The sequence below is a fragment of the Procambarus clarkii genome, chromosome 12, assembly GCF_040958095.1.
Source record: "Procambarus clarkii isolate CNS0578487 chromosome 12, FALCON_Pclarkii_2.0, whole genome shotgun sequence".
Taxonomy (NCBI): Eukaryota; Metazoa; Arthropoda; class Malacostraca; order Decapoda; family Cambaridae; genus Procambarus; species Procambarus clarkii.
This window is the reverse complement of record NC_091161.1, coordinates 27,257,573-27,266,825: the sequence shown is the minus strand read 5'-3', so window position 1 is coordinate 27,266,825 and position 9,253 is coordinate 27,257,573.

Sequence of the window (9,253 nt, the reverse complement as noted above, 5' to 3'; positions counted from 1 at the left end):
TAATTTCGTGGGTGGTAGTAGACCCATACACATCCTGCATTTTGTAGTGGACCCCATACCTATCCAAAAGGTGGTAGTGGACCCCATACCTGTCCAAAAGGTGGTGGCGGACCCCATACCTGTCCAAAAGCTGGCAGATGGCCCAATTCCTATCCTTTTAGGAGGTATAGTGGATATCATAAGCATCGTGTGACTTGTTTTGAACCCTATATCCATCCTGTTTGCAGTAGTATTACTAGATAAAGAGCAATTTTAAAGCACAGAGTAGGAAACTATGAAGATGAAATTAGGTACTTAATTATAATAATTAAGTACTAATAAATAAACTGATTAGTAATAATAAACTTAATAAACTAACAGTGCTTATTATAATTATAAATCCCATACCCATCCTGTAGGCATCAGTGGACCCAATATACTCATCCTGTTGGTGGTAGTGGAGCCCATGAGTAGTAGGAATGAAGCCTCAGCGTCCCTTTTTTTTTCTGGGAAAAAGGGACGATATGCCACACCGGTTTCACCGAACTTTGGAAAAAGGGCTCATATGTCGTCAGGGGTATGAGGTATACTTGGCCAGTCACAGATTTGAAATTAAAGAATTCTTATGCGAAAAATAATCCAGAGATTTTAGAAGTTTGTTAAGAGTTCTTATGAGGAAAATATGTAGGAAAATCTTACAGAAAAATAAAGGAATAAATCCCCTTTAATTATATTTTTTTTATTAATACATGAGGTACATTTGCATTAGTGCAGCTACCCTAGACTATATGAAGTGGAGTACAGTGTGTCAAAAAAGATAACTAGGTGATGCTAAAAAATCCCCATCACACAGGATGGTTAGTCATACAGAGGCATGTTATGGGCAGTCTGCACTGGCAGACTCTGGGTGGATTATGAGGATATCATCAACACAAGATTGGATAAGGTAGCAATGGTAATAAAAGTCTCCATCTTGCAGGATGGTTAGTCATACAGGGCCATATGTTTAGTAGCCTGCACTGGCAAATTTTGGGTACACTGTGAGGATAACTTCAAGAAAACGAGATTGAATAAAGTAATTGCAAAGCTCCAGGTACCTCATGCCAACTGGTCTGAAAGGTCTAATAACTGGGCATTCAGTGATGTAGTGCGGGAGATCGTGCAGTAGTTCCTGCTCACAGAGTTTGCAACTGGAGTGCTCAGGATTGGGAGATCCGTCACCTGCAGCCACCTGCCACAGGTAACGGTAACCCAACCGGATCCTTGCAACCACTGTGTCGCACAGTCTAGTGGAAGTTTTGTGCATAGATATAGGTTTCAGATCATAGCTTTTTATACTAGTACTTTCAGGTCGTTGGGAGTCAGTAATTTCTTTCCTATTAGATCTGAGTGTTGGGACAATACAGTTTTGACAACAGAGATGGGGATACCTAGATCTAATTCAACTTCATCTTTGTTACACGCTAATTTGGCTGCAATGTCTGTCTCATTATGATGGGTTATATTTATGTGTGAAGGTATCCATACAAAGGAGATTCGAGATCCTTTACTCTGTGCAGCAATTAGGCCATTTATAATTGGGAGTATGAGGTTCTTGATGTCGATCTTCCAAGAGAAGTTTTCGATTGCTTGAAGAGCAGACTTTGAATCACAAAATATTATTCCTCCTCCAATGTTTTTTAATGTACTGGTAGCTAGGTGTAATGCTGCTAGTTCTGCTTGTGTGGAGGTCAGCCAGTTGTTTACCCTGACACTGACAGTCTTTGTGCAAATATTATTTCTATAAAACCTACATGCTACTGCAGTCCGTCCAGTAGAGGATTGGACTGAGCCGTCGGTGCAGACACAGTGCTCGTGAGATCTTAAATTCTCGATAGAGGAGGCAATTGTTTCAATAATTGAGACGCAGCATTTCCAGGTAAACTCTACAGACAACGTTTGCCCGTTTTCAAATCACACATTTTTCAAAGAGCATATTCTGAGAATATGTTCACAGAAGTTTTGTTAAGGAAAACAAACATCTTAGCCAAGACATTTAAGACCGAAAATTCGTCAGAGTCCAGTTTATGCCTGAAAATAATCTGAGTCAAGTTTTACCCTGAAAATTAACAGAGTCCTGTTGTTAACCTAAATTATTCAGAGTCCACTTTGTGAGCAAAATTCTTCAGAGTCCAGTTTGTGCCCAAAAATATTCAGAGTCCTGTAGTCTACAAAAATTAGTCAGAGTCCTGTAATCTACGAAAATTATCTAGAGTTCAGTAGGTTCCCGAAAATATTCAGAGTCCAGTTTCTACCCCAAAAATAATCAGAGTCCAGTTCATTACCCAAAATTAATCAGAGTTCAATTGAACACCCAAATTTGTCAGAGACCACATTTTCACTACTAATAGCCCAATTTTAGTCTAATTTTAAACAGTCATATTTCAGATGTAGTAAATCAAACCAAATTCAGTAAGCAAGTTCTAGCTCCTGTTCCCGCCTTAACCCACTCTCATAACATCTTTACTAACAGACTAATTTCCCTAAAATTTTAAACAGTCATATTTCCAACTTTGAAAAATAGATCCGAACAATTACCGAGTTCTAGCTCCTGTCCTCAGCCTTCGTTCCCTCTCGCATCTTCGTTAATACCTAATTAATTTCTCTGAAACTTATACCCTCTGTATTTCATACACAGCAAATAAGATCAAGTTAGTTACTGAGCTCCAGCTCTTGTCCTCAGCCTTAGTTTATCCCCGTAACTTCTTTACTAACAGCCTAATTTCCCTAAAATTTATACCCGCTTTATTTCAAACATCGTACAATGTGACAATTTAGGTAGCGAGCTCCAGCTCTTGTCCCGCCTTAGTCCCATGTCGTTTATTCAATACTAACAGTTATATATCGTATGTATTAAAATAAATCATATCAGTTTTAGCTCCTGTCCCCGCCTTATTTTATTTCCCGGTAACTTCTTTACTAGCAGTCCAATCACCCTAAAATTTAACCCGTCATATTTCAGACATAGTAAATAAAATGCGAACAATTACCGACCACCAGCTCTCGTTCTAAGCCTTAGTTCCCTCGCACATTTTCGTTAATAACCCAGTAATTTTCATAAAATTTAAACCCGCTATACTTCTAACTGAGTAAGTAAAGATAATACATTTACCAAATTCTAGCTCTTGTCCTCCACCTTAGTTCTCTCTCGTATCTTCATTAATAACCCATCAATTTTCCTAAAATTTAAACCCCCCTGTATTGCAGACACAGTAAATAAGATCAAGTCAGTTACTGAGCTCCAGCTCTTGTCCCCCACCTTAGTTCATATGTACAAGTTCTTTAGTAACAGACCAATTTTCCCAAAATTTAAAGCAGACAGATATACTTCAAACGTAATAAATCAAATCAAAACACTTAACGAGCTCCAGCTCTCGTCCCCCACCTTAGTTCTCTCTCGTATCTTCGTAAATAACCAATAAATTTTCCTGAAATTTATAACTGCTGTATTTCAGATGCAGTAAATAAAGCCAGTGCAGTTACCAAGTTTCAACTCTCGTTCCCTGCTTAGCTCATTTGTACAAGTTTTTTTATTATCAGACCAAATCACCTGAGATTTAAATATTAAGATCACCATATTTCTAACGTAGTAAAATAAATCAGGACATTAGCCGAGTTCCATTTCCTCTGATTTAGATCATCAAACATAAATATTTCCAATCAAGTCCCTCTCCAGCCTAACTCTTTATCAGAGTAATCACCTAACCACACCTGCGTAATTATCTTTTCATTCCCCTCCCGCCGTCCTCCTTTTCATCGCCCCTTCCCCTTATCTCATCCAAGTCTCATAAATTTAAATGTAGCTGTTAATTTGCATTCTTTCCTCTTTCATAGCATATTCTCTGTAAGTTCAGATCAGTACATTGTCTTACATAGTCTCTAGTTCTTTCCATTTTATATAAGACTTAAACAACTATTACTGTGTATCCTATCATATTTTAACCTGACTCATATATAAATATACCCAACTCCTTCCTTCCATTACAAGTACCAGCATGTTCACCGCGCATCTCATTATGCTTTCTACTTTACATGTTGTAGCACGTTTTCCGCGCATCTTGGTACCATCACTAACAATGTCTCTCAATCCTTTACACGTCCCAGCATGTTCACCGCGCATCTCACTACACTTTCTACTTTACATGTTCTAGCATGTTTTCCGCGCTTACAATCTCTCGCAATCCTTTACATGTCTCCACATGTTCTCCGTTCAACTTGCAACCCTTTGTTACAATTTTCCTCCATCCCTCCACTACATGTTCTTACCCGTTCATTACAGTCCCTTACATGTTCTCTGTTCATCTTTTGTACTAATTCTTAAACTAGTTGTTTCTGTCATTTTAGTAAGTAGATCATCTTTAACAACAACAACAGTAACATTACTAATTCTCAATGAGTTACTACAGAGTATTTAGTAGTTATTCATTTTTCAAAACTACATCAATATAAATAATTCTAAGACATCTTCGTACAATTAAAGATACTTACCAGTTCACTAGGTCATTACTTACATTAGCATCATAAGGCATTCTTTTCTTAACTTAGCTTTATTAAACATTCACCTTCAGTAGTCAAAGGTAACTTTTCAAGTCATTGTAATCAATATTTCCGTTAAACTTACTACATCATGTCATTATTCAGTGGTATAATTAAGTACTTGTTTTGGTCCCCAATGTAATAAGCAAATTATTCTATTAAGGATAAAGAAATCTTATTTAGAAGAGACATCGAGTTTATTACAACATTTAACATATACAGGAATTCAAGAAATCGTTAGCAAGTATTCAAGAAAATCGTCAACACATACAGTTAATCATAGTAGTTATGCAATTATTCAAGAAATCGTAAACACTACAGTCTTATAAAGAAATAAACATTAGAATTTAGAAAGGAATTATAAGTAAAACATGTATTTGATTTCACACAATGAAACTCTTTAGCCAGCAAGTTAAAAAAATCCATCACCGGCACAGCAACCCCTCTCCCCTACTCCAAAATAGATTAGTTTTTGTCCCTTAAATTCCTTTAAAACATAAAACACCTCACTATAAACATTATCATCGCAAATCAATTGAGGCCAGAAGTACTTCTCTGTCATTACAATAAGTCCTAACTGCTTCTACAGCATCCACTTGTTCAACCTTCATCCACTTACTCTCGCCCATGTTTGAGTAATTATCTGTAGCTCGTATGACATTAGTATATCTTATTATAACAAGGTTTTCAATAAAGGCAATACCAGAGAAAACACCAAGTACAGGATAATATATATATATATATATATATATATATATATATATGTCGTACCTAATAGCCAGAACTCACTTGTCAGCCTATTATGCAAGGCCCGAATTGCCTAATAAGCAAAGTTTTTATGAATTAATGTTTTTTAGACAACCTAACCTACCTAACCTAACCTAACCTAACTTTTTCGGGTACCTAACCCAACCTAACCTATAAAGATAGGTTAGGTTAGGTTAGGTAGGGTTGGTTAGGTTCGGTCATATATCTTCGTTAATTTTAACTCCAATACAAAAACATTTACCTCATACATAATGAAATGGGTAGCTTTATCATTTCATAAGTAAAATATTAGAGAAAATATATTAATTTAGGAAAACTTGGCTTATTAGGCAAATCGGGCCTTGAATAGTAGGCCAAAAAGTGAGTTCTGGCTACTAGGTACGACATATATATATATATATATATATATATATATATATATATATATATATATATATGTCGTACTGTTACGGACCCGGATTCAGCGTCCGAGCCTGGAGCAGTGACAAACACGCCATCTGTGGGTCAGCTCCCGAAAACCCCGCCAAACGAACGACGACACCTAGTGAGGACAGCGTGTACTGGCCTCGAGGACCAGTTTCCAGTCTGGTTCAGCACTCAACACCGCCGCTCCTGACCTCTGGTGAGGTGGTGCTCCGACGACAGCGCCATCTATGGACTGGATGCGTCAGGTGTTAGTATCTGAGCCTGTGAGTGTGGTGTATTAGTGTCCATTATTGATGACGTGTCTGCTTACAGAGCCGACCTGGGACCACTGTGTTGAAGGTGAAGTCAGCCTACCCGAGGCAGCCAGTCTCCATACTGTGAAGTTTGCTGCAGCTGTTGTGACGTCGTCCCCCCGGAAGAACACTGTGGTGTGTTAAGCCTGCCAGTGGAGTGGCAGTGAAAGGATTTACCCGGGACCGACGGTTGGAGACGATAATCCACTGGGGTATTGAGGACAGGAGGGTGATTGGTGATATCACACGAGACTCCTGTCTAGGGCGTACCCCTTTTATCGTTCGTGGAGTGGCCGTACCAGCCTTGGTGGCTCAGTACCTGCCAGCAGACCTGCTGGACGTGTGGTTGACGGCCTCCACGACGGTGCCCCCAGTGGACCTGTGTTGTGGCTGACCTGTGGCCAGGGTAGGCTCGGCGTTCCAGAAGACACGTCTTGAGGCCACGAAGAAAGCACCAAGGAATCGGCACCGAAAGTGGTGTGGCACCAGAGTCTTCAGCAGAAGACTACAGTGAATAATCCCCTTGCATAGCATTAATACCCCCCCCCTTTGTGTACTCTTTTATTATATATATTTAAATGGTGATGGTGTTAATTATAATATTAAGTTCTTAACTATCTTTCCATACTCCCTTTTAAGTTACTTGCGTCACGGATCTCATCCCTTGATAGCCACTACTGGCTTGGGAACGGATACCTATATCTTCTTCTAACAACATCAGAGCAAGAACCCCGTTGCGTCCCTAGCCAATTATGTTACGGCCCTCTCGGGACGCAACACGTACCTAGTAGCCAGAACGCACTTCTCAGCCTACTATGCAAGGCCCGATTTGCCTAATAAGCCAAGTTTTCATGAATTAATGTTTTTTCGTCTACCTAACCTACCTAACCTAACCTAGCTTTTTTTGGCTACCTAACCTAACCTTACCTATAAATATAGGTTAGGTTAGGTAGGGTTGGTTAGGTTCGGTCATATATCTACGTTAATTTTAACTCCAATAAAAAAAATTGACCTCATACATAGAGAAAAGGGTTGCTTTATCATTTCATAAGAAAAAAATTATAGTAAATATATTAATTCAGGAAAACTTGGCTTATTAGGCAAATCGGGCCTTGAATAGTAGGCTGAGAAATGAGTTCTGGCTACTAGGTACGACATATATATATATATGTCGTACCTAGTAGCCAGAACGCACTTCTGAGCCTACTATGCAAGTCCCGATTTGCCTAATAAGCAAAGTTTTCCTGAATTAATATATTTTCTCTAATTTTTTTCTTATGAAATGATAAAGCTACCCATTTCATTATGTATGAGGTCAATTTTATTTTATTGTAGTTAAAATTAACGTAGATATATGACCAAACCTAACCAACCCTACCTAACCTAACCTAACCTATCTTAATAGGTTAGGTTGGGTTAGGTAACCGAAAAAGGTAGGTTAGGTTAGGTTAGGTCGTCGAAAAAACATTAATTCATGAAAACTTGGCTTATTAGGCAAATCGGGCCTTGCATAGTAGGCTGAGAAGTGCGTTCTGGCTACTAGGTACGACATTATATATATATATATATATATATATATATTATATATATATATATATATATATATGTCGTACCTAATAGCCAGAACGCACTTCTCAGCCTACTATGCAAGGCCCGATTTGCCTAATAAGCCAAGTTTTCCTGAATTAATATATTTTCTCTAATTTTTTTCTTATGAAATGATAAAGCTACCCATTTCATTATGTATGAAGTCAATTTATTTTTATTGGAGTTAAAATTAACGTAGATATATGACCGAACCTAACCAACCCTACCTAACCTAACCTAACCTATCTTTATAGGTTAGGTTAGGTTAGGTGGCCGAAAAAGTTAGGTTAGGTTAGGTAGGTTAGGTAGTCGAAAAACAATTATTTCATGAAAACTTGGCTTATTAGGCAAATCGGGCCTTGCATAGTAGGCTGAGAAGTGCGTTCTGGCTACTAGGTACGACATTATTATATATATATATATATATAATGTCGTACCTAATAGCCAGAACGCACTTATCTGCCTACTATGCAAGGCCCGATTTGCCTAATAAGCCAAGTTTTCCTGAATTAATAAATTTTCTCTATTTTTTTCTTATGAAATGATAAAGCTACCCATTTCATTATGTATGAGGTCAATTTTTTTGTATTGGAGTTAAAATTAACCTAGTTATATGACCGAACCTAGCCAACCCAGGTTACACTTGTCCACGTCACTGGTCTAGGTCATCCGTTTAGGTTCGATGTCACTATTCTTGCTCAAAGTTCACTGCTGCAGATCATTACTGGTGGTCACTGATCCAAGTCATTACTGCGTGTCAGTTGTGATGGGTAATGATTCTGGTCAATGCTTCAGGTCACTGGTCCCGCTAACTGACCTTAGTAACAACGTAATAACATTTTAAGCCAAGATCTGAGAGCTCTTCACGTGTTAGAACTGGGAGCGTTCATGCCGTGTGGCATTTTCTTGCTCTCCTAATAGGAGAGTGATATCATATCTCCATTATTGGGAAGGAAAACATGGGTGACCTCGCTGCTGGGATACCGCTGAGCTCTGGGTAAACATGGCTACCATCAGTCCACTTGATCAATCACCGTGTTTGTTTACCTTACTCAGCTGATGACTGAAGTCATCATGTGACTGCAAGCAAAGGGATGTGTGTAAAGACTCTCGCGCACACCCGCACATACAGCAGCGTACTCTCGCATTTCAAGACTCCTCCCCACAAAACACGTTGTACGTCACAAAAGTCAGGACATGCCAAGTGTATGCAACCCGCAAATGAGTCTTCACTACATAAAACAATGATGCTTGAAAACGTTCAGATGTTTGAAGCAAAGCCGATGCAAGAGATACTTATAGTATGAAGATAGGCTTGAGGAGTTGTAACAATTGATGATATGCAAAGAAAAAGTGAGAAAAAGAAAAAAAACTACATGAAAAGAACTGACAAGGGGGAAAACATAGAATAGTTGAAAATTAATATGATGGAAGATACACGTTGGAGTGAGCTGATAGTATCTCCCGACATACTAGACGGCCCAGATAATATGTGGCTTCAAACAGCACGGGGTGAGTTACTGCACGGTGTGAGTTACAGCACGGTGTGAGTTACAGCACGGTGTGAGTTACAGCACGGTGTGAGTTACAGCACGGTGTGAGTTACAGCACGGTGTGAGTTACAG